The sequence below is a fragment of the Lates calcarifer genome, linkage group LG20 (genome assembly GCF_001640805.2).
Source record: "Lates calcarifer isolate ASB-BC8 linkage group LG20, TLL_Latcal_v3, whole genome shotgun sequence".
NCBI lineage: Eukaryota > Metazoa > Chordata > Actinopteri > Centropomidae > Lates > Lates calcarifer.
Genome location: NC_066852.1, coordinates 2,694,802 through 2,719,235, shown reverse-complemented (window position 1 = coordinate 2,719,235; position 24,434 = coordinate 2,694,802). Strand labels below are relative to the sequence as shown.

Below are 24,434 nucleotides of genomic sequence, written 5' to 3'. Positions count from 1 at the left end.
AGGTTTGCTTTTAACTGGTGTTACCAGCAGCTGCATGGATCTACATACAGAGGATCTAAAACGTCAGTGTATACGTGCCAGGTTTTAGTGTCGGTTTCACAGAATCAAGGGCATACAAGGCACAAATCTGTCATACTAGACACAAAAAGATTTCTACACCAGAGTTGTCAAATATAGATCAGAGTACAATACATTTACAAAAACAGGTTAGGCTCTCCTGCATGCAGCCATCATTGTCACAATGGAAAAATTAATTCCAGTCTAGGTGTAGCTGTTGCGTTATACTCCACTCCTGAATGAAACCAGTTCTCACCAATACATTTGTTTATTATGGGAATGTTTTGCAATGATTTGCAATGTTTCTCTGGTTGAATTACATCTTTTTTTCCAGAGGTGTGTGACTTGGGTTACTTTGCAGAACTAAATGTCAGTAGTAAGAATATGGTTGAGCAGTGATGTGAATAACACCACAGTGTTTCAATCAGCCATTATTGCACCATAGAGTGAATTTTGAACCGATAAACCATCAGTCTTAATGTTCAGAGAGTTATTTGAGGAGGAATTACAAATGCACCACTGTTTCCACTGATGGAATACCTCTTTTTTTGGCAGTGGTGAATGTGACCCTGTTGTACTCTCTGGGAAATGTAGGAAGACCGTAAAAGCAGAAGTAGGTGAGATAATGGTTGAAAAGAAAGTAGGGGCATTGAAAATGCACCTCTGGATCACAGAGACAGACTTGGCATGTGCTGGATGTCATAAATCGATTCTTTGTAATGATGTAGAAGTATCGAGGGGTACATTTGTAATTTAAAGGCACCTGTGACCTGGAGATTAGGACTCTCATGCTTCACTGACTGAGCTAAGGGCTCTCTAATAAGCGCGCTCTAAGTGTTTTCCAGGTGGTGAGGAGGTGTCGGAGCTAACTGGCTCACTGCACTTTTCCATTTTCTATTTTATGCGAAGCTCTTATTCAGAGTAATTTACGGCGTGTGCAGCAATACAATAAGCTTCAGTTCCTCAATCACCAACACTAAAAGCAACCAGGAGAGACAAGTGCGAGGGAATGGATGACAGTGTGCTGACATATATGTCTCTCTGACCACCAGGTGAGATGGAGAGTTGTTAGGAAGACAAAGAAAAGCTGGAAAAAGGAGAGAAGAGGAGATGTTGACATGTTCCCTCGTGGTAGCTTGTTTCAACCTGTAATCAAGTATTTGTCTTTGAGTATCAGGTGGTGAACCAACCTATCCTGGTGGATGACTGGTTAGTTGGCCAGCTGGCTACCTGACTGTGTGTGTGTGACAGAGGAGATAAATGAGAGCAAGGTATGAAGGCACAGTGTGAGGAATGGACTGGGTGCGCTAGGATCATCGCAAGGGTCATTGCTGGCGGGTGGCGTTTTGCTTGGGTCATTCTGGCACTGAATCACTGAGAATTAATGGGAGGCAGATAGACTGGAGAGCAGAAGGGAGCTAAATGTCAGATCTGTGCTATTCATTAGTCTTCATGCCACTACAGAGCCAAACAGCTGCACAGATCAGGCAGTTCATCATATTTTCTTAGAGAGTCCACTTATTATAAAGAAACAATCAAATAAAATGAAATGTATAAACAATACAAAAAATACTATGTCCAGCTGGGTGAAAGAAGTAGACAGATTTAGTTTTTTTTCTTCTAACCCTACAACATAAACAGGACGTCAGTAACAGGCTGACGGGCAGCACCAGGCAGATCAGATTTTACCACAGCACACATGCATGAAAACAGGAACAAGGTCAAATTTTGCCAGAATGCCCCAAACTATGTTCTCTCATAGTTCATGGAGTCATTGCTCGGACCCTTTAGTCTCAATTAAAGGAAATCTTAACATTACAGCAACTATTATATGTCCCTTCCTGTTGCAACATGACAATGTCCCCATACACAAAGCCAGCCCCATAAAGACATGGTTTTCTGGACATTCTGGGCTGGTGTGGAAAACCTCCACTGGCCTGCACAGAGCCCTGGACCTCAACCCCATCCAGCACCTTCAGGATGAACTGGAAGACCGACGGTGTGACCTGGCCTTTTCACCTGGTATCAGGGTTGGACCTCTTGTGGCTGAACAGGAGCAAATCCTCACAGCCAGGTTTCAAACTCTTGGGAGAAGCCTGAAACCAGAGGAGTGGAGGCTGCTACAATGTCCATGGTCTATGGGTGTGAAGTCTGGGTATCCACCTGCTTTCATGTACCTTTAGCGTATCTAAGAGTGTTGCAACAGAAACATGTTGCATTAAGGATTGGTCTGAATTTGCTCATATCTGATGATACATGTTACTGATTGGTCCACACTGTGTCTGCATACAGAGTGGTGCAGGGATGATGTATTTTTGTAGTCCAACCCTGAAGTGGGATTTTTTAATTGGGTTTTGAATTATTGCAGAAAATAAACTGTGATCAAAAAAAGTTTGTGACAACTCACATTTTGTTTACAAAATGAACACCACTGTTCTGCTGAAACCTGAATCCAATCTCCAGAAGTAGAAAGCTAATGTTAGGCTACAAACCAACTACACCACGGTCACATGACGTCAACGTCTCCACAACTAAGCTTCCAACTGGTCATTTCATTTAGCTCTGAGCTCTTCTACAAAAGCCTTTCTTCTTAGAAAGTTAGTGAGAGTTTGAAAGAGCGTGAGTAGAAACACAACGAGGCTGTAAAGGTGGACTGGTGAGTAGATGGGTTTTCATGCTAACGTCCCCGACAACCTCTGTAGTCTCATTTAGACACTCGTTAGCAACCGCCTTTTTTAAGACACGTAAAAGCTTTAAAAAAATCACAAGTGGAGTATTTTCTGATGTATCTTATGTTGTAGAATAAGACGTGAAAACGTCTTGAGCTTGAGCTAACCAAAAACCCACTGACTCTGGGACGAGGGAACCGATAATGCTAAAATGCTAACTTATTCCAGGTCTCAGGACTCCTTCAGGTAGGAGAGCATGCTAACTTGTTGCTAGCTGCTGCATTGTATCTGTCAGTGTCAGGAGGAGGGTTAACAGACTCTTGCCTTGGAATCAGCAGAGCAGCACAGTGGGGGGAAGCAGTGTTGTTGGTGGTGTCACTGTGTCTTTTTTTTTTTTTCAGTGTTTGCTGGGCGGCCTTGCTCAGGCTGGCCTGCCCCAGGGCTTTAAGGCTATTTATAGAGACACAGCACCGTTTATATGGCGAAGGCAGAACAGAGCAGAGCTGGCTGATTCTCTTGTCACGATACCAAAATTCAGCCCTGGACACCGTTACTTGGTTCAATATCCAAACATCTGAAGCTTGCCTACTATAAATACCATAGTGAACAAGAGGTAGCGTGGAGCGATGCGTGTCCGTACGAGAGCCATCTACACTGAGCTGCTGGGCTGGATGTCCGAACCTTAATTTGGTTTCTCAGTCTCATTTGGTTTCTCAGTGTGTTTACTGTTAAGTGTGGCTGAAAGCAACAACAACAAAAAAAAACATTGCGTCACCTTGTCACCAGTGTAAGCAGTGAACTCAACTGAGGTGATGGAGAACCACAAACAAATCCCAGCTAGCTTCATGACCATGTCGGCTGGATTCCATCAGTAAAATGAGGAATATTAATGGAATCTTCTCGGCTCGTTTGCTCTGTTTTAAAGTTATGTTATCAGATAAATATTCATTAATACTCCTCTGCTTCTTATATCTCACAGGAGTGTTGTTACACTGGTTCAATATTTGTCAGATCTGTCAACAAAAGAATTCTTTGCTCTGCTCCTGGCACTGGTTTTGTTAAACAGTTTTAGGGGGGAAACGGGATCCGGTTCAAGTCGTGATGGATTGTTTGACTCTGTTACAAGATGTCCAGACTGCTGAAGTACACGGCCTCCTCTTCCTCCTCCTTTTTATTTTTCACTACTACATTCCACATATTTACACCATCTGGAGGTGACACTGATATAATTAGAATTTCCAGGACACAATCGATTGGAAACAAACATTTTATATGTAAAAGTCGGTGCTGATGCCTTAAGCTATGTCTTTACAGAGAGTGACATTTTTGCAACTTCCCCCCCCTAACTCTTCTAGCCAAGTTCAAGTCAAAAAACAAAAACATCTAGAAGATGCTATGAAATGTGCATGTGTTTGACAGGCTGACTAATTTTAGCCTTTACCATCACAAAAATAGCTTAACAATTAAAGGATATACAAAGTCTAATAATATCAGTATAAGTTGGACCAGGTGATCACATCAAGTTTTGAGTCATAGAGAGTTAATGTTGCTCGTAGCAATCAATAATAACTTGCATATCTGTCTGTTTGCAGTTGAAACAGATGATGTGATAGCAGGTAACATGTTTATCTGTCGCAGGCTAACTAAACCCCACTCATGTTTCTGAGAGTGACCACATTCATTATAAATACAGGTAGGCTGTTAACAGATGTTTGTAGATAATTCACAGCCAGACTCAGTCTTTTTTAACTGGCCTGGTCTGTCACCAACATGACAAGGAAAGTAGGAGGCTGGTGGAGATACAGAGATGGAGAAGAGAAAGTGAGGAGGGTGGTGCAAGAGCTTGTTTACACACACACATCCAAACACACGGAGTTCCTTGGAACAGCTTGGCCAGCCCAGTAGCCATCTGTGTTGACTATACATTGAAGTGACAGTTAAACTCCCTCTGTTTTAATGTGCTAATCTGTCATCCTTGTATATTTCATGATTCTGGCAGCATCTTAGTGGAAACAGTTTGAAACACACAAATTAAACAGGTAGAAAACAGAATTAGGTTTTGATGTTATTGTACATGGGTTTATATTTGAGGTTAAGACCTACACCAAAAATTAAATAGAAAGAAACAAAACAACTAAACAAAAAAAGGGAGTTTTTGTGTTGTAGTGGTCACTTAGGCAGGCAAACGTCCATTTGTTGCCCTCAAACTACACAAATGTGATCGCACCTTGGCAAATGCATGAACAGTTATTAATTTAAATCTCTGTAATGGCCTGGTGGTGTGCAGGAGGACAGGAAAATTTACTCGAACTAGATCATTTAGCTCGTTTCTCACGCACACACACTGATGGGACAGGGTGGACTTATTTATGTATCGCCCTGTTTGAATTTAGCAGTGCGTCAGTGTTTTTCTGGCTGTCTAAAACTTGAAAGGCTTCATTCTGGTTCTGGAAAGTCTCATCGGTCTCTTTACTCTTGTTCTGGTTCTCTCCTCCTCCTCTTCTCTGTCGAGTCATGGTTCCTCTGTCTCTGTGGTCCTTGTTGCTCCATCCCGTCTGCTCCCTCACTGACTAATGTTTTTGACTATTTTCTGTGTTGACTTGTCATGAACTGAGTTGCCTTGTGCAGCAAGTGACTGAGTAACTAGTTCACTCATTGACTGGGTGTCAAAGTGCACTTTTATGCAGAAATTCCATGCATGACAAAGGATAACACACATGCAACATGTGTTTGACCCTGCATACCAGACTGTTGGTCACAGTGTTTACTTGTGACCAGGAGTGTGATCATAGGCGTTCACACAAACCCCCCCCCCCAATGGTCCACAACTACAGATTAATCACGGTGAGTTTTATAAATGCTTCTTGAACAGGTGGTTTGATAAAGAACATACTGGCCTTTTTACTTTTTATTGCACTTACTTGCAGCGTAACGAGCTTAACCGTCGTTAACTCGAGTTATATTAACTACACCTGGTTCACTGTGTCCACTTGCAGCCTCTGTGTGTGTGTGAATGCTCGCGTGTGTAGCTACGAGGAAACACTGCAACCACAAAGGATAAGAGAAAAAAAAACAATATGTGGCGGTCAGTGTTAAACAAAGTAACGTGCAGGAAACATTGTTGCCACATTGTCTCCAAAATGGCCGCGCTGTGGAGCCCTGCATCAGGTCAAAATTTAACTTTGTTGTTTGTAACCAAAGCTAGTTTTGTCCTCACCAGCTGTACTTTAATTTGTAAATGTTAGCATGCTAGCACGCTAAAATAAGATGGCAAACATACCTGCTACAGTATGTTAGCATTGTCACTGTATGCTAAAGTTAGCATTTATCTCAAAGCACACCTGTGCCTAGCATGGCTACAGACTCTGAATGTTTAAATGTATTTTTTGTGCTTTTTGGTGTTTTAGTGAACACCCTAAATGAACTTCCAGTCACCTACATTGTAATTGGGTGGACGGAGACATCTTACAGGCTGATATTACCAAAGAATGGCTACAACAAGTAAGTGAGAACAGTTATAGTAAATTTTATGTAATGCTATTGATGTTTGAGTATCTGACTCCCTGACCATGTGACAAAAGAGTGTTCGATAGAAGGGGGAGAGGACATTTTTCTGGGAAATTGTGCAATTTTGTTGTGCAGAAGTGATATGTACAAGCTAACAATGGTCTCCTTTGTGTCAAACTGGTGTGTGCCAGTAATATTAGCCGACTGGTGAGCCTGTTAGCTAGCTTACTGGCTCGTCTACCTTTAGCTAACAGGCTGGTTTGTAGGGTGGTGGCCTGTGTCAGTGACTGTTTACGGAGCCTGGTGTGGCTTATGTTTGTGGAGAGTCTACTGCAGTAAACAATACCAGCTCTAATAGTAAGAGCAGTTTAAGTTTATCTGAAGGTCATAATGCTGCTGAGAGTTTGTCATGTGAGCTGCTGCTTCAGAAAGCATGGCTTTGTCAGGAGTCTGTGGTTTATAACAGCTCATGTCTCTTCTCTTTCTGTGTCCCGTCCGTGTTCTCAAGAGTCTCGACCTCTCTGCTTTCATCTTCCGTCTCCTCCCCTGCATCAGTCCTTCTCCTTGCCCTCCATTCACATTCTGGGTGAGATAAATGCAGATTTCAGTCATGTGTTGATAATGGGTTTCTCTGCTCTACCAGTACAGTATGTGCAATCTATCCAGCCACATGCATCCAACCTTGTATATGAGCTCTGAGCCAAATACGTCCGTGAGTTTGTATCCATTTTGAGATGACACAGGAATGAATCCTAAAACCCGGAAGTAAGTCAGCATTTTAGCACTCCAGGTTCCCTCGTCCCATACTCAGTGGGTTTTTGGTTAGGTGCTTTTTTTTAATGCTTTTATGCGTCTTTAAAAAGGTGGTTGCTACAAGTGGCTAAATGAGACTATAGAGGTTGTTGACGTCATAAAACTGAACACAAAAACCAGTTTCCTCACCAGTCCACCTTCAAAGAAGTTTAAATACAATCACAAAAGTAAAGATTATCACAAAACGTGTAAACTTTTTTTTATTATCTGCAATAATCTAAAACCCAGTGAACCGGCTTTTTGTCGAGGGAACCAGGGTGAAGCTAACTTCTGGGTTGGCCTCCAAAAATCCGACATCCCTGCACTGCTGTATTGTCAGCCTCAGTTGGAAGCAGTTTTAGCATTAGCGCTTACTCTGCCCATTGAGCCACAGGAAGAAAAATAAAAAAGTCAGACTCACCAGTAGACCCGCTTACAAGCTTTGTAAGTCGTTCAGAGGAGGAATGTGTGTTGAGTGTGAATCCCACTTGAAAGCATGCAGTGTTTCCTGGCAGCATAATGCACTTCTAAAGAAATCTGACAGGTAATTATGTTTACAAACTCCCCACATACACACACACACACACACACACATCCTGCATGTGGAGATCATATCAGCGGAAATGCCATTTTGACCTGGAACTGTGGTTGTGCATGGGCATGAGGTGTATATTGTACAACATAGAACAAAAAAATTAACAACAAAAAAAAAAAAAATGAATGAGAATTTTTGGGATTTATAAACAACAACAGTCAAATAGATAAGATGTGGGTTAAAAAGCAAACTCCAGCTCTCGTCTTACTGCTACCTCACCCTCTCACCCCTCATGTTTATTTAACTTAGAGTGATTAGAGTAACCGGCCGAGTGCCTGGTAATGTTAGTGTAATTACCTAAAGTTACCTGAAGCTAATTTAGCTAATAGGAAGCTAAAATTCAACCTACATGCATAATCACTATCATACAATCAGTCTGGAAAAGGGAGCTTGATGTTCATGCAACGAGTTATAATTCGACAGCTAGAATGTAGAGATCTTTCCTCTTGTTAGCAAAAGGAAAAGAGAGGAGAAGCTTTGGTACTGGGTGTTCAGGAGGGAGGAAGTGTGTGTGTGTGTGTGTGTGTGTGTGTGTGCTTCTAGTGGGAATGTGTGACTGTGAATTATGTGAATGAGATGTGTGTGTGTGTGGTGTGGCTGTGTCTGTACATGTGTTTGTGTGTGTGTGTGTGTGTGTGTGTGTACATTCTTCTCAGTGGGCTCCTGTGAATGTTTGCTGCATGCCAACGTGCATGCCCGTGCTGACACACTTGTGTGTGTGTGTGTGTGTGTGTGTGTGTGAGAGAGTGTGAGGATATTGGCCGTGTCACCTCAGATTAGGCCCTGATGCGGTGGTGGTGGTGGTGGTGGTGGTGGAGAGTTGACCCCCTACCAACTACGCCACAGTCATTAACGTGGACGGGGGGGGGGGGAAAAAAAAAAAAAAAAGAATCCCGTCACCATGGCAACCGTGGCCACACTGCCAAAACGTCCACAGTGAAAAGAAAAGGGGACGTGGGAGGGGGAAGGGAGTGACGGAGGAAGAGGAGGAGGAGGAGGAGCAGGAGGAGGAAGTTAGTGCAGGAAGGGGGGGGGGGGGGGCGGAGGTTAAGGTGGGGAGGGTGTGTCTGAAATTATGTGTGTAGTAAGAGATAGAGGTTATGGAGATAGAGACAGATAGAAAACAGTGATGATGACAGGTAGAGAGCAGATGATAAGATAAGGTCCCAGTTTCTAACATGAATCCACATACACACACACACACACACACACACACACACACACACACACACACAGAGACACAACATTTCTTGGGAAACTGATTCTGATCTTATACAGTATCTTCATGTTTTGGAAATATACTTTCACGCTAGAGCAGCCACTTGAGGATGTAACTGGGACTGGAAACGGGGTCAAAGGTGACAGAGGTCAGCTGATCATCATCACATGATCTCAGTCCATATTTTAGGGGGAGAAGGGGGGGGGCACATATGAAAGTGAAAGCCTCCTTTTTTTTGTAGTGGTGATATATTTTTGTGCCACCAGACCTGATCAAAATCCCAGGAATCTTCCTCTACAATGTCACCATAAACAAAAGACAGGCTAACAACAAACTCTGGGTGTATTTTGTTCTGTGACTCACTCATGACAACATTTGTTTGGACTGAGAAAAGTGAAAGCTAAATCTCTTACATTAGATCATGTATGTTTGTTTTCAAGACATTACTCTGCACTTAATTAGTGGCAGGAGAAACACAGCACTTCCCCATTTTCTGCTCTTCTAAAATAAATGTTTTAGAGAACAAGCTTACTGAACCTTTCAGGACTTGTGTGTTTTCTATATGCAGACATGAAATCAAAGGTGGTACTGGTGTGTTTTTCTGCAGTTTGCATTGAGTGCATCTGTTTCAAATAACCACGAGTGTGTTTTCTGTGTTAATTAGTTGTAAGGGCTGGAATGGGATGTTGATTTGTCGTCTTAAAGGTGGGTTTTCAGGCTGTTTTAGAGTGGGGAGTTTATGCTACCACTGTGAAATCACAGCGCTGAGGAGCCTTAAAGGGCATCTGCAAGGTCCTCAGAGTCATGGGGGCAGCAGAGGAGTGCAATGTTCACGCTGCAGTGTTGGGTTTGATTATGGCTTGGAGATAGCTCCCTTTGCTGTCCTGTAGTCCACCACCAGAGAGGATTCGAGCGAACAGGGACTTTGTGTGTTAATTCGGCGTTTTAAGTAGTGCGATCAGGCCATTTTTGCCCACAGTCATGGGTCATCATTCATGGGAACACCCAGGTTCCTTGCTATCTGAGTGGACATCACTTGGTATTGTCGTCATTGTGATGGACAGGGTTTAGTGTGGGCATTTTCACAAGCTCAATCTTGCCCTAAGCTGAGTTTCAGATGCTGCCTTGACACCCACTCCAGGATATCTGCCAGGCAAACAGTGACGCATGCCTCCACCTGAGTGTCAGTGGAAGGAAAATTGCTGGGTGATTTATTTGTGTGACATTTGTGTCAAATAAAATGCGGTTTTATGTTTTCATAACACACTAATATGAGTGATCTTACATATCTATCTTGTGATTCACACCATGTATCTCTAGCTGTAAACAAATCAGACGAGGCCAGTGTAGTTAACATCATCTTGATGGAACGTAGCCTAGTGCATCAAACATGAAACTGACACAAATGACATTTACCACAATATGCATCTACACAGAAAAATAAAAGACCATGAGCCAAAATGCCATTTAGCATGTACATATAGAGAGCTCTCCTCAGGTAAAACACATTAACTGTTACTCAAGGTGTCGTGCACCTGCTGAGCTGGTCTGAAACTATTTTCACAACTGTTCATGTGTGTCGTGTGACAGTGTGAGCTCTCCTGTATCAGCAGTGACAGTCTAACTTGTGAACTTAACCCTCATGCATCATTATGACATTTTTGTCCTTAATGACTGAAGAGGGTAGTAAATTAAACAGATACCTGAGGGATAAACAGAAATGTTGTGTAGGTTCGAGTCGAAGGCAACTGGATTTCTTTTTAGGGTCCTGGAAGACGTTTCTTCTCTCATCCAAAAGGTGTTTGACCTTTCAGTGGGGGTTGCCGCCTTGGATTTGGTCCTGAGAGTTGTTGACCCACCCTGCCATCATGTGAGTTGTTAGGATCTCACGGGTCGAGGTGTGAATGGGGGTTAACCTGGCTGAGGTGGCTGATGGTTGGTGTTGTAAGCACCACTTCTGTTCAAAGACGGTCGTTTCAGTGGTTTTTGGTCGACTTACTGGCTGCCCGTTGAAGCAGGAACTACACCATGAAGGTTCACTCACGATGTTGAGAAATCAGTATTTCAGTGTTGCATCTTTTCTTCTTTTGAGATGCCGAATTTTCCCCACAGCCAAGTATACTTAAAAAACAATGCCTACAATGACAACAACACTAATTTGGCTTTTTTTATTCTGGCGTTATTCCATGTGTGGCCATTCAGAACAGGAATAAATATGTCTAAGTAGTTTAAATCGTGCTGCAGCCTCACCAGGCCTGCTTAGGATGTTATTTGGTCCTGGTGTAACTCTGGTTCCCGATCAGGTCACATATATTAGGAACTGAATCCGTGAAGACTTTTGCTGTGGGTCGCAGTGAGATGGATGGGGTTCAGATTTTAGGGGCTGTTCATGGAGATGGAACAGCTTTCACTTTCTTCTTGTCTGCTCAGACCGTCTGACATGTTATAGCTGTTTCACAGAGCAAATCCTGTGAATTTGTGTCCGTGTGTGTCTGCACACACTCACTCGTGTTTGAGGTTAGTTCTAGCCTATAAGTACTTTGAATTCAGTGTGAGCTTTAGAGAAGTGCTGCGACCACAGCTTTGTGGTTTAGGCACGTGTGTGTGAGTTTGTGCATGTAGTTTATGTAGAGGGTGATATGTATTTAACTTTGTGTAGTGTGTGCGTGTGTGTGTGTTTGTATGTGGATAAGAGGGTGTGTAGGGAAGTGGTGGCCGGCTTTGCGTCAGCAGGGTGTGGTGTGATAACAGCCGGGCAGCTTCTCTCTTGCTCTCCTCTGCTCTCTTTCTAGGTCTCTCTCTCACTTGCTCTCTCTCTCTCTGCCAGCCAGATGGAGACACACCCAGTTCTTCTCTGCACTCCTCTGCATGTACACAGTGTGTGTTTGTGTGTTTTTTTCTGACCAACATTTGAAGAACACATCACAAGGCAATATAATATGTCAGTCTTTTCCTCTGCATTAAAAGGTAGACAACATATTGTAAACGTATTACAGATGGCTTTATGTCTGAAAGTAACTGAAATGCAGTTACAAACACATCAACATAGATGGGTCATATTTGGCTGGTTGCCAGTTAGCAGCATCTGTTGGCCATAAAAGAGCCAATCAGCAGCAACATGAGTCAACTAACAGAGCTCCAGAAGAGGCCAAATAATCCAAGCCTAAACAGCAAGAGCAAAAAATCCAGTGTGTCAACATGGACCAGTCTGGAAAATCACGGTAACATCTGGCAAACACAGACAAATAAAGAGCAGCAGTGGTCACAAGCTGAGACTAAACAACTGGGACAAATAATGAAACATGTACTAATAAGCTGAATTTAAATACACTAATCAATCTTGTTGGGATGAAATCAGTGTAATGTGAAAAACGATGCTCACAGTGATGAACACACAGAGAATTATCACAGCTTTATAGACTTTCAGCCTCTTTTAGCTCTTTCTTTTACTGTTCAGTCCAGAAAGAGAAGAACACGATAAAGTAGAATGAATGAAATAGTAAGTTATGTAAAGGTATAGAGAGCATGGTCTATACAGAGTTAGCTATCACAGCTTAGCTGTGCAGAAGTGTTACAGGATTCCTCAATAAGTCCCACATCGTTTCAGTCAGATTCCCCGCAGTTGAGAAAATCCCCTGCAGCATTTTCTCTGTAAACGTCAAAGAAATAACCTGAACGTTTTGGCTGAGGAATGTCAAACCAGTCAGCTCTGTGGACAGAGATCCTGCCGCACAGCTTTCAGATACCTACAAGGCACTGAAACACCTGATGTTAGTTTGATCGGCTACAGCAAAGGAACAGTTAATTGATGACAACCTAATGGACAGAAGTGGATTTATAAAGCCAGTGCTAATATAATATACTATATAATATATAAACTATACTGTAATAATTTTGCTAACATTACTCTGGTTGTTTTAAGGTGGAAATATCCTTTGTGTTTTGTAATTGTTCCTGGTTAGACAACAAACATTTTATTAGATAAAAACTATGGAGAAATGTGGAGGGTAACAGGAAAAAATTGCTAATTTCTATTGGTCCTGAAACTTAGATATCCCTAACAATACCAAGTCCTGATGAAGTCACACCTACCAGAAAAACAAAAGAGTCATGTGTTTATGGTGTTTATACCAATGACAAAGAGAACAAACAGGAAAGCATGTTCATTCAAGGGACCATACAAAATGAAAAAGAAGAAAGGAATGACAAAGGAAAAAAATCCAAACACAAAATGTTGGTGTGCTCACATGGAATGAATCGTCAGAATAATCCTGAGTCTGTATTTGTTTTTGACATGAAATTATTTAATTAGTTGTGATGCTCTCCACCCGATTCAGAAATGTTTCTTCAAAATCACGTGCTCCCTCCTCCATCCACTCGTTCTACTTTTCTAACTCTTCTGCATCTTCTCTCTTTCTTCCTGTCTGACTTTATTTTTTTCATGACCTCTGCAAGACAGACAATATTTTGCAACAGCAGTGACCTTTGACCCCGTGGACAGTAAACACCTCTGGCTGATCGATGTTGACTCGTCAGTTGTTGTTTTGACTTTCTCTGCACTTAGGATACTGTAGTGTATTTGTGCAGTATCACCCTCAAGATCACCATGTGTCTGTGGTGAGCTGAGCTCATGGACACTCAGCACATCTTATCTTTAAATGTGTGAGGATTCCTCTTGTTTCTTCAATTAGTGTCAGAGTGGCTCAGGCCTCAGACTTTCCACAGTAACCTCCTGGCTCCAGGGGAGGCCACTCAGCGGAGGACCCTGGCCCTTTAAGAGGCGGTGGTCTCTGATTAGCTGAGGGAGGGGTGGATCGCAGTGAAACTGTCAAGGAGTGGTCGGGGACAGAGATAAGTTCTCACAGTGTGAAGCAGAAGTAGATGTGTACTTTCTGTTCTGTATCTGCGTGTGATGATGTAAGATCACCTCTTTTCCCCTCTGCACTGTCTCCCTGTTTACTTCAGATATGTATTAGTTTTCTGTATACATTAGAAATGTGTTTGTGTAAGAGGAGAGACATGCTGGAGAGAGAGTGGTGGGAGTGAAATGAGGAGGAGGGGGAGGACATAGACATGTAAGGTCACAGCTGTGCACAAGAGAGGGTGAGAGAAAATCATGTTCTTTCCTCTATGCCTCTCTATGGTTTTGTTTTTTTAATTGACACTGAGTTGTCTGGTTTTTAGTTTTGCCTCTATACATCGCCCCACCCCTCTTTCCTGTCTCCTCCTACCTCCTTTTAACTGTGTTTTCTGTCTCAGAGTCACCATATTAGTTCTCCTCTCCTCACCATATAGAGATAGCACTGCATGGTACAAGAGCCTCAGGCCTCAGCAATATGGTGGGCAGTTGCATACAACACACACAAAGACAGAAGCAATCAAGGCTGAGAGTGAATGAGTGTAGAGACAGAAACATGCTCTGATAATCGGTTTGTAAGGCAGTGTCCTTCTTCATTTCACTGAGGCCACTGTGTGGGTGTGACGAGCTTTCTGAGGGGGACAACATCAAAAATACTGGGTCATCAAGCAAAAAAGTTGAAAATGGTTCGAATTTTGCTGCAGTGCGTCGTTGTCATCAACCCACTGTGTAGACGGCTCTGACTCTGTTTGGAGTGACTGTTATTAAAGCACTGAATAAATGACTTGAAATGGTGCATCTCCCACTTTGTTACGGCCTTCAGAGCCAGATTGTGACATTCACATTTTTCTGTGTCGAAAAAGTAGGAGACTCAGAATCTGCCCACACAGTCTGAGTCTGATTTTTAGCCAGACTAGTGGCGTGACAATGTCAGCCGGTCAGTAGGTGTGCTTTGGTCCAGATGGGAATGTCTCACCAAACAATGCATAGATTGCCGTGACATGTTTTACATTAATGGACACCCATGGTGCACACATGGTACACAGGTTTATGTATGTTTCCCCTTTAATAACACTCACGCTTTCATCACGCCTTTAATTTGTCCAATACTTTGGTTTAATTCAGCCTCAGCCTTTACCGAACAGCAACTAAGATGTACATAACCTGATAATGACGAAATCGTATCGTTTGGGATATACTGGAAAAAATCCTCACATTAAGAATTAACAACTTTAATATGCAGTCTGCCAAAAAACTCCTACTGCACTGTTTTACCACTGTTTGTACTGTGAGAGTTTGAGAAATGCAGAATCTGTGTTTACGTTTCAAACTTGTATTTGATTGGAATCATTATTGTGTACTATGTTGCAGCACAGGTGCACTGTTTACATTACATTTGAATGTAATTGGTGTAGTTTAGTTGCCTACTGGATGATGGGTAAGTGTTTGTGAGGCCTGAAAGATAGTGTTGTTTATATTGTTATCACAATAAATACCAGAGAATATGGTGAGAAAAGTTCATGTCGCCCATCCCTACCTGCTGTTTTTACATAATACAGCTGCACTTTTCATACGTAGGCCACAGTATGCCTACATCAGTAGTAACAGTGTTTTAAATATATTCGACAGCAAAATAGCTTTACGAAACTGTAACCTTGATTGTCTCACCAGCACCTGAAGCAACACACACACCAACGCAGCCTCGTGTATTTTTAACGCAGGACTGCCTGCTGCATGATCTGAAGTGATAAAAATTGTCAAGATGGTGAGCACAGAAAGTCCTGTTAGACTTTGACAGTTAACCCTCAAATTCTTTGAAAACTTTTTTGAAGAGTTCTCTGCTTATGTTGCTGAACTACACTTTGAGAACAATCACCGCTTGTTGTTGTTGTTGTTGTTGTTCGTGAACTGAAACAGGTTTTCAGTGGCGCAGGTTTTCCCAGCCTGCCTGCACCAAACGCCCAACTGCCTGTCTCATCTCTGTCACTTATTAACCAAGCTCCTCCCTGCACACACACACAAAAACAGAAAGTAAGGGAGGTCAAGAGGAGAGAGGGAAAAAAAAAGACAAGACAGAAAAGACGGGGGTGTGTGTGTGTGTGTGTGTATGAAACTCTTGATATGAAGGAAGTGCGAGCCAAAAGCTTCGGACCCTGATCCCTCACACACACTGACTTTGGGTTTTCTTCTGTTTTCCTTCCCTAAGAGAGGGTCCTCTTGCTTCCCAGGCCTGAGGCCATACTGGGAGGGGTGTGTGTGTGTGTGTGTGTGTGTATGTGTGTGTGTGTTAGGGATTCCAGTTACAAGAGTTGTGCAATGTTTGGACCCTCAACTGGAAACCAATGGGAACTGACCTCCCTGCTCGCTCTCAACTTATCTGCTCCACCTTCCTCTCTCCTCTTCTCTTAGTTCTGTATTTCATTGCAGTTCTTAACTAATTCCCAGGAGCTTCACCCGGCTGTAATTGACCAGTGTGACCAACCAGCAAAGTGTCAGAAAATAAATGATAGCTGATTTTTCTGACAGATATTGTGATTGCGATTAGATTTGCAATATAAGCAAATCAAGCTTCAGCCCAGCACTCACTATACACATGGAAAGTTGATATTTTGTTCTGACTTTTGGATGTTTGTCCATCTATGATTTTACAACTTAGAACGCCTGTAGGAGCTTTTCCTGCATCTGTCTCCTCTGGAACGGCGGCCATTTTTTTGCACCATGACCTTCCTTACATGTGTTTTTTGTTAGTGGGTGTATACACAGTCAGAGTCACTGATTGGTGAGCATGCCTGTCTATCACACAGGGACAGTGATGCGACATGATTAACCACAGGAGTTGTGAAAATAATCACGGGTCGCTAATTGCATTTTTTCAAAATTCAAAATCGTTGAGCCTTAAAATCAGCCATGTTTGATGAAGATGAGACTCACTCAAAGTGCAGTTCTGCTGCTTTGGGCACACTCCTTCCTGACCTGCATTTGACCTGCACATGCCTGTAAATGGAAACCTGCCCTCAGGTGTTCAGATAAATGCTTCCTTTGCATATTGATAACTAGCCAAACGTAAGTGAAAGACTTTTTCCTGTAGAGTTTATCAGAAAGAAATGTTTGAGTGCATCTAAAGCTACTTTCTGTTTCTTTTTAAAATGTCTGGACTGAGCAGGCAGAACACAGACTGCAGCTGATGAGTAGTGGGTGGGCAGAGGAGTCTCAGGTGTGCAGGTGAATCAGGAAGCTACGCGCACACACAGACGGGACTGACAGCAGATGGGAGACAAGACAGCACACAAAAGGTTCAAATTAAGGTTTTAGATGCTGACCATGAGTTTGACCGGGGACCCTTGTTCCTAGTCTCTCTGCTGTACGGTAGCCAACAAAGGCAGGTATATTATTTTTGTGTTTTTGAAGTCAAAAAGGCCAAGGTTTCCACACCCTCAGGAGAGGTAATTTCATGAAGCCACAGGACAGTTTTAGTTTGATATAAGGAATGACTGGGAAACCTTTTTATGCTCCTTTTATTGGTCAATCTGTATCCAGCTGGTTCTGCTGTAGCACCTAGCCTTTGTCCCTTTATTTCTCTCTCTACTGAAACGTGTTCAAATAATCCTTAAGACGGCACAAAATCTATGAAGATGAACAACCGCCCACTACAACCGAACCTGAGCTTTGACTGCTTTTGCATTCAGCCACTGGACAAATTACTGTTTTATATCTGAATGCTATCGGCAGCGTGTCGGGAGGATGTTAGACGGCGCTTTGAACTGAGAATGAACCCACAGCGGTATGAGCAGGCAGCCATTATGGGGAAAAAACCCTTTTGCCTTTCTCTTTAGTTTGGTTATTTTACTTCCTCTTCTCGTGCTGATTGTACTCTGTTACATCCAATGACAATGAACCCACAACTGAAGCAACTGCTGCTGCATAGTTAGATAATATAAAAGAAAACTCAGAGTCTAACCGAGGCAGAACACGGGACAGAAACGGAAAACTGGAGCTAAATTATCTTCATCTGCACTTCTGATGAGAAGGACTGAATGTTGTGTGCCTGTGTGTGTGTTTATGTGTGTGACTCTGATATGGGTTTTTTAGAGCAGCTTGGGAAATTTGCTGCGTGTGAGTTCATGGGTGTGGGCATAACCAGACGTGAAACGTGTATGTCCACATATGTGTGTGTGTTTGTGTGGGTGTTTGCGGACCCTTTCGGGGCATGAGGAGAGTGCGGCTGACTGGGGCAATCCCCCACCCCCCACCCAAAACACACACCACACACACACACACACACACACAGGGCCGGGGGCTTTGGAGAGAGGCAGCAGAGCAGTGACAGAGAGGCGAGCGCTGACCCAGATAGTCTCTCTGTCCCACCCTCCCTGTCTCTCTCATACACTGTAAAAAATGAGCTCATCACTGGCTTTTTACTTGAGTCTTGTGGTGTGTTCCAGTTGTACTCAGTAGGCAAAATGTCCAAGTTGTTAGTAGGAAGTTTGAACTGGAACGCTCCCCTGAGGTCGGATTTCCAACTCGGAAAGCCGGAGCAACCCCACCAACCCCGACAGAGGAATTCAGTCATACACGTAGCACTGCTCAATCAAAAAAAAAAAGCATTTTTAAAATGTTATCTCTGAAAACTACTTGACCGACAGTCTAAAAGCCAGCTACATTCAATTTAGAACAATAAAGAGAGAAATGCTTCAAATCCTTATCACTCCTGAGATGTGAAGGGAAATGCAATTTGAGGGATTTTCAAAGCCCATGACGCAATAAGATGTCATCCAGATCTGCTACTTCCAATTTGATGTGAACATGATGTTAGCAATGTAATTTCATTTCATTCTTTGGCAATATGATCAACACATTTCACATTGTACATTGTTTTAGATCTGTGTGACAGTTTTGTAATTTGATGTTATTGTTTTGGTCCAGAGAAATGGAAGATGACGTACCACTTATGTCAACAGTTTTGTCGTTTTTGGCCTTCTACCGCTGAGAATTGAGCTTCTCAAGAGCTAAACACTGTAGCTAAGCAGGAATTGTAAGAAGCCAACTTTCTGTCGCATCCAACTGTCGAACTGTGCATGTGTTGTTCAAACCATCTGTCTGATGACTTTGTCAGTAAAAAAAACTGAACAGAAAAATGAAACGGACAGTAATGGACAGAGCCACATGTGACAGGAAGGATCGTTAACCTTTATTTTTCTTAGTGTGTTCCTTTCTGTTTGAATGCAAAGTAAAAACATTTGGGAAGTTGCCACTTTTTGCAGCAAGTTCATCCATCACCCCTCCTGTCTTATTGGGATTCTGAATGTATCTCACTGTAAATTCTATTTACTTTTTTTCTAGTGAGGTAGTAACAGCATTTCAATACTGCTCTGTATCCCAAACCAAGACACAGAAAGTAAATGAACCCCCCCCCCCGCCTCTCAGAAACACTGCCACATGACTCCTCTCTTCAGCTCCACACAGCTTAGCAGTAACAGACTGGTTGTTCTGAGCGGGTGTGAATGTGTGGGACCGTATGAGGATGAAGCAGAGCGTTCAGTTCACGCTCAGTCAGCCTTCACTGGATAAAAATAGATTTTAAAAATGTTCAGATTGGCCTGTTTGAAGCCCAGAGACAGATCCTCTAGTGGACGGCTGCAGAATGGCCCCACAACAAATCTCCCCACAATTACAGTCAGTGAGTTATAACCATAAGGACGTTTGGCCTCGGTACAGCAGCTGATATCCCTTTACTGTGATGTTTAGGTCTGTAAATAGTGATTATTTGTATCATTCATTAATCTGTCGATTAATGTTTCTTTTGACTAATCATTTAGTCTATCAAATATTTTTAAAAATAAAAAATAAGCATCACAACAGTCCAAAAGATATGATATTGGATTAATAATACAATAAAGAGAGAAAAGCAGAAATTCCTCACATTAAATAAACTGAACCTAGTGAATGTTAATCGGTTTCAGTTGATTGTTGACTAAACAATATATTATTCAAGCTCAATATTTAAAAAAAAAAAAAGTTTTGGTCACTTAATTCTCCAGACAGTTGATTTACGGTGTCCACTACACAGTGCTATTTTTTCTAGTGTGTAGAAAAACTGAAAGGTAAAGGAAAAAAATATAGTTCGCAAACCGGTACCAAAACAAGCACAAAACAAAAATGTAATGTTTACATTGCCCAACAGAGGGAGCTGCTTTCAGAAAAACATATGGTTTGATTCGAAAGATCTTTTGTGTGTAGATAAAATCCATAAATATACATAGACACACACATAATGCTGAATAAGAAATGGACTGTAATCTAATCAAACTGGTGCTAATGACACGCAAAAAGCTTAAAATAATGTGAAGTGCGAAATGTCCTGAAAGTAATGTGCTATTTATACACAATCCCATGATATAACGTATTCACTTCAAATTAGTGTCTGGTAGCATCCGCCTGACTTTTATATATGCTGCAGTATTGGTTTTTATTAGCTGTTTATTTGCACCTATTTGGAACTGGTAAACAGAGTAAGTGATTGACCATGGCTGCTGGTATGTTTGGAGTTTGTTGCCCTCATCTGATTATGTTGCCGTGCAGCTTTAAATCTGTGTAAATGTGGCCCGGTCATGGAAAGGTTTGACTCAACACCGGTTCAGTCAAGAAGTCCTGTCTCTCCCTCTCTGTCCTCTCGTCCCTCTCTACCCCCACCCCGACTTCCTGTGGTGGGATCAGAGGCTGACAGGGTCACACCCGCCCCACCCTTTTTTTTTTATTCCTGGAACTCCACAGTGGGACCCCCCCCCTCCTCCTTGTCACTCCTCGTTTACACTCATACAACATGCGCATACACACTGACACAGTCTCTCACTATCACTACTCGTTAGTGCTGCTCTCCACACACACAGACCCCCCTCCCTCACTGTACTCCTTCCCCTTGACTGCTTCGTCTGCCAGCAGATGTGGATCAAGCTGGATTTGCAAAAGATTCCCAGTGTTTGCCTCGTTCTGTTCGGCGTGGTAGAATGGGTGTGGTTTTTAAGCTGTAGCACAACTCCAGAAAGTCCAGACAACTTAAGATTTCAATTTAGTGTTTTTTTTCCCCTGTGATTTACTGCTCACGTGGTGCTGTCTTGAACTGTCCTGGAGTGTTGAACTCCACCCAGCTGGAGCTCCAGATTGGGTTAAAGCAAACACCAAAGAATTATTTGCAAATGCTGTTTGATCCAGGTCTGGCTACAGCGTGTAACCCTTCCAAATCCAAAATACTTTTGAAAAGATTTCTGCTCAACTCTGTGCACATGCAGTTTGCAGTGACAGTCATTAACAATTCTGAGAAGGAGCTATAGTCGCCTGTATGATCAGTATATTAGCGCCTGTAGGAGATAGAGGTTTCTGTGTTCATTAGTGTATAAGTCCTAATAACAGTTAACTCTCCTGGTAGAATGATGACGTGTTACATGGAGAAGGATTTTATTAAATTTCAGTGTGGAGCTGGAGCTGGAGCTGGAGCTGAGGGAGAGTGTTTTGACCTTCAGCTGTGCCGTCTGCAGCCTTCAGCTCTTTCCAACAGACAATAACAAATCCTCCCTTCTCAAGACTGTCTGACACTTACCTAAAAATGTAAACAATACGGCGGGTTCACAACTAAAAGAAGAGCCTCGTCTGGCTGCAGAGCACTCCTTTAATCTTAATGTGAAAATGTAGAAGAAAGAATGTGATCTGGCTCTTGAGTACCTCTTCAGTCTCCATCCTCTGACCAAGAACAGCCACGAACTGTGTGCAATTTTCATTCACACTGCCTCCATGGAACTGAATGGACAGGTTCAACATGAATAGCAAGTGAGAAGTGGCCAATCACAGAAAAGAACAGATGATAACAACGTCATCAGAGGAGAACAAATTAGTTTAGAAACAAAATGCTGATGAAGTTGTAAAAAGATGAAATGATGACACGGTCGGTTTTGATCTGCACATCCTGTTCATTCTCAGAATCCACACTTCTTGAACATTTTTTACTCATGCAGAATGAATTTTCATGTAGTTGAAGGTTTGCATAACTTCCTGTTTCCTCCACACTTAGAGTGTCATCTTCTTAACTCTGTATACAAATGTGCTGCCTTACAACAGGAAAAAAGCCACATACAAGATATTAATTAATCAAAAAGTTCCATCCTTTACTTAGACTTGTCAGCCATTGTTGCTTCAGCACACTCTTGGTCCATTTCCTCCTCCAGTCGGTGTAAAGATCAGAGTCTGTTTCACTGTCTCTTTTGAATGTGGGTGCAAAAAGGCAGAAGCTCATAAAAGACGATGTTACCCTCAGTGTGTCAGATCGTCATGTCGCACGGTCTGCCTGGCCTCTTAAAGTAAAGTACAAACTACTTTAAAATGTATCAGGGAGAGAGTTTGATGTAATTTCAGACTGGCTGTGTGATGGTTGCCAGTTGGGGGGGAAGGTGTGGCATCAAGCTGCCTTTACCTTTGTTTGGACACACAGAGGGGGCTCTGTCCCCTCACAATGGGACTAAGAGACCAGTGTGTGTCTCTCTGTATGGTTGTGTGTGTGTGTGGGAGGGGTGGTGCTTGCAGCCACACCCAGGCCGATTGGCGGAGGCCCCACCTCGCAGTGGAATCCACTGGAGCTGGGTCACATGTCGGCGTGCCCAGAGAGCAACTCAGTCTCAGTTGAGCAGAAGAAAACACAGTAAACACAAATAATAAACAGAAATACTTGTTATACTCGTCAGGGTAAAGAAAGAAAGAAAATCAGCTGCACGCTGGCTAACAGCTAAAAACTCAGTACTGTGGAACAACATGTGAACCTCTCCGATTGTCAGTGTACTCATCACAGACATTGTTTCTAAATCAACAGCTGTGGAAGTAAATCATTAGAAACATATCACTACATTTCCCATTAAACAGCGTGTGCAGCAGGGTCGCGACTGCAGACAGGAAGTAGAGAACTTGTTTTGTGTATTTGAGAGTGTGTTGCATTATGAGGAAAGTGGTAAAGGTGTGAACTCATTTCACTTTTCTTTTTCACATTTCACACTTCCTGTCTCTCAGTGGATGATATGAGTGTTACTAGGCTGTGCTGGGTCATCCCGTTGGTGAGCCTCAGTGTCCTGTTGTTTGTGCAGGAGGCACTTAGATGTGAAGTTCAAGTGCTTGATGTACAGATCTCACAAAGTCTGATTTCGTTTGAAAACCACAACGCAAAAAAAAAAAAAAAAAAAATCCCCCTGTGTCAGCTGTGACCACATTTACATCAGAAACGACTGAACTCAGAGGGGAAGAAAAAAGAAAGAGCTGGAAAGGAAGTTATAGTTTGTATTTTTTTACAACTACCACCCATGTAAATCAGTGGCGTTCAAACTGTGGGTCACAGCCCAGTAATGGGTCACAGTGTAGAAAGAAGTGGGACAAAGAAAGATGAGTTTGTGTGTCTTACTAGAGGAACAACTGAAGTTTGGCAGACACTGAAATATATGTTTAGATTTCTTGATTGATTGTCTGTAGCGTCCAGTCTGCCCTGAAGAAGTAGCATGTTCCAGTCTCTTGTATTGTAAAACAGTATAACGTCACCACCACCACCCGCTGCTCCAGGCGAGATACCACGAGAGGCGGCAGAGAAAACGTACAAACAGCCCCTTTAAGTGGTCAAGCTAAGTCATCAGAACCACAACCTGGGTGTTTGTTTGATAGGCAGTGACACACCTCGCTAAATATTTAGGTCAAATTATACTGGGATTCAGAAGAACCCCTTCAAGTAGATGATTTACATCTGTAACCACTTTGAACACTGCTATTAATAAGTTCTTACAGTGTCATTTGTCGTGGTAAATCTCAGAGGAGAAATTGAAAAATGTGGACATGGAGAGAAAATGGAGACAGAAAAGAAGAGAAGGGGTGTGTGTGTTACTAGAAGTGTATGTTGAGTCCGTCTGCCTTGGCACTCCCCACACCTCTCTCTCTCGCTCTCTCTCTCTCTCTTACTGAGTGTGTGTGTGTGTGTGTCTTTCGCTCAGCTTCCAGAAAAGGGTGTGTCTGCCTGCCTGCCGCTGAAAGGGAGGGAGGGGTCAGTTCACGGCTACTCCTCCCTTGCTCTCTCTGTGTCTCTGTTATTTCTCTTTCGCTCTCATTCCCTCAGTTGGCAGCCTCAGGATCAGGCCTTTGTCTCTCTTCCTTCTCTGTCTCTTCTCTCTGTCTTCAAATTTCTGTCTTTTTTTAAAAAAAAAAACAGAGTGAGTGTGTGTGTGTGTGTGTGTGTGTGTGTGTGTGTATTTTTACCCCCCCTTCTGGCAGATTTTTGTGAGGGGAGTTTTCTTTTAGCTGGCTTTTAGAGCAGAGGTAATGCTTCTTACCTCCCTAACTCTAGTGTGCCATTTCCTGTCTTGCTTCCTCTCCTACCTGTCTTCCTGCCCCACTTCCTCCTTTCCTGTCATCTTATCTTTTCTCTTCTTTTTCCTCACATTTTCTTTCCTCTTCTTCTTTTTGCGTCTTTCTTTTTCTCTCCCCCACCCACTTTACTTCTCATTGCGTCTTCAAATCCTTTTCACAAATCCCCTCCTTTCGCCCCAGCCTGGAAGTTTTTGCTTTTTTTTATACCTTGTTCTCACTCTTTCCTCCCCCTTCTTCCTCTTTCTCTGCCATTTCACCCCACCCCCCATTTTTTTCTCCTCAACTACCCCCTGTTATCACCTCCTCTCCTCCCTTCCTCAACCCCCCCCCATTCCTTCCACTCTTCTTCTCCCT

At 42.7% G+C, this 24,434-nt stretch overlaps 1 protein-coding gene across 2 annotated transcripts in view; it reads left to right on the top strand.

The window, feature by feature from the left end:
• The window catches only part of klf8 (Kruppel-like factor 8), a 61,682-nt gene that overhangs the window by 5,912 nt on the left and 31,336 nt on the right, over window positions 1–24,434 (top strand). The window lies entirely within an intron of this gene.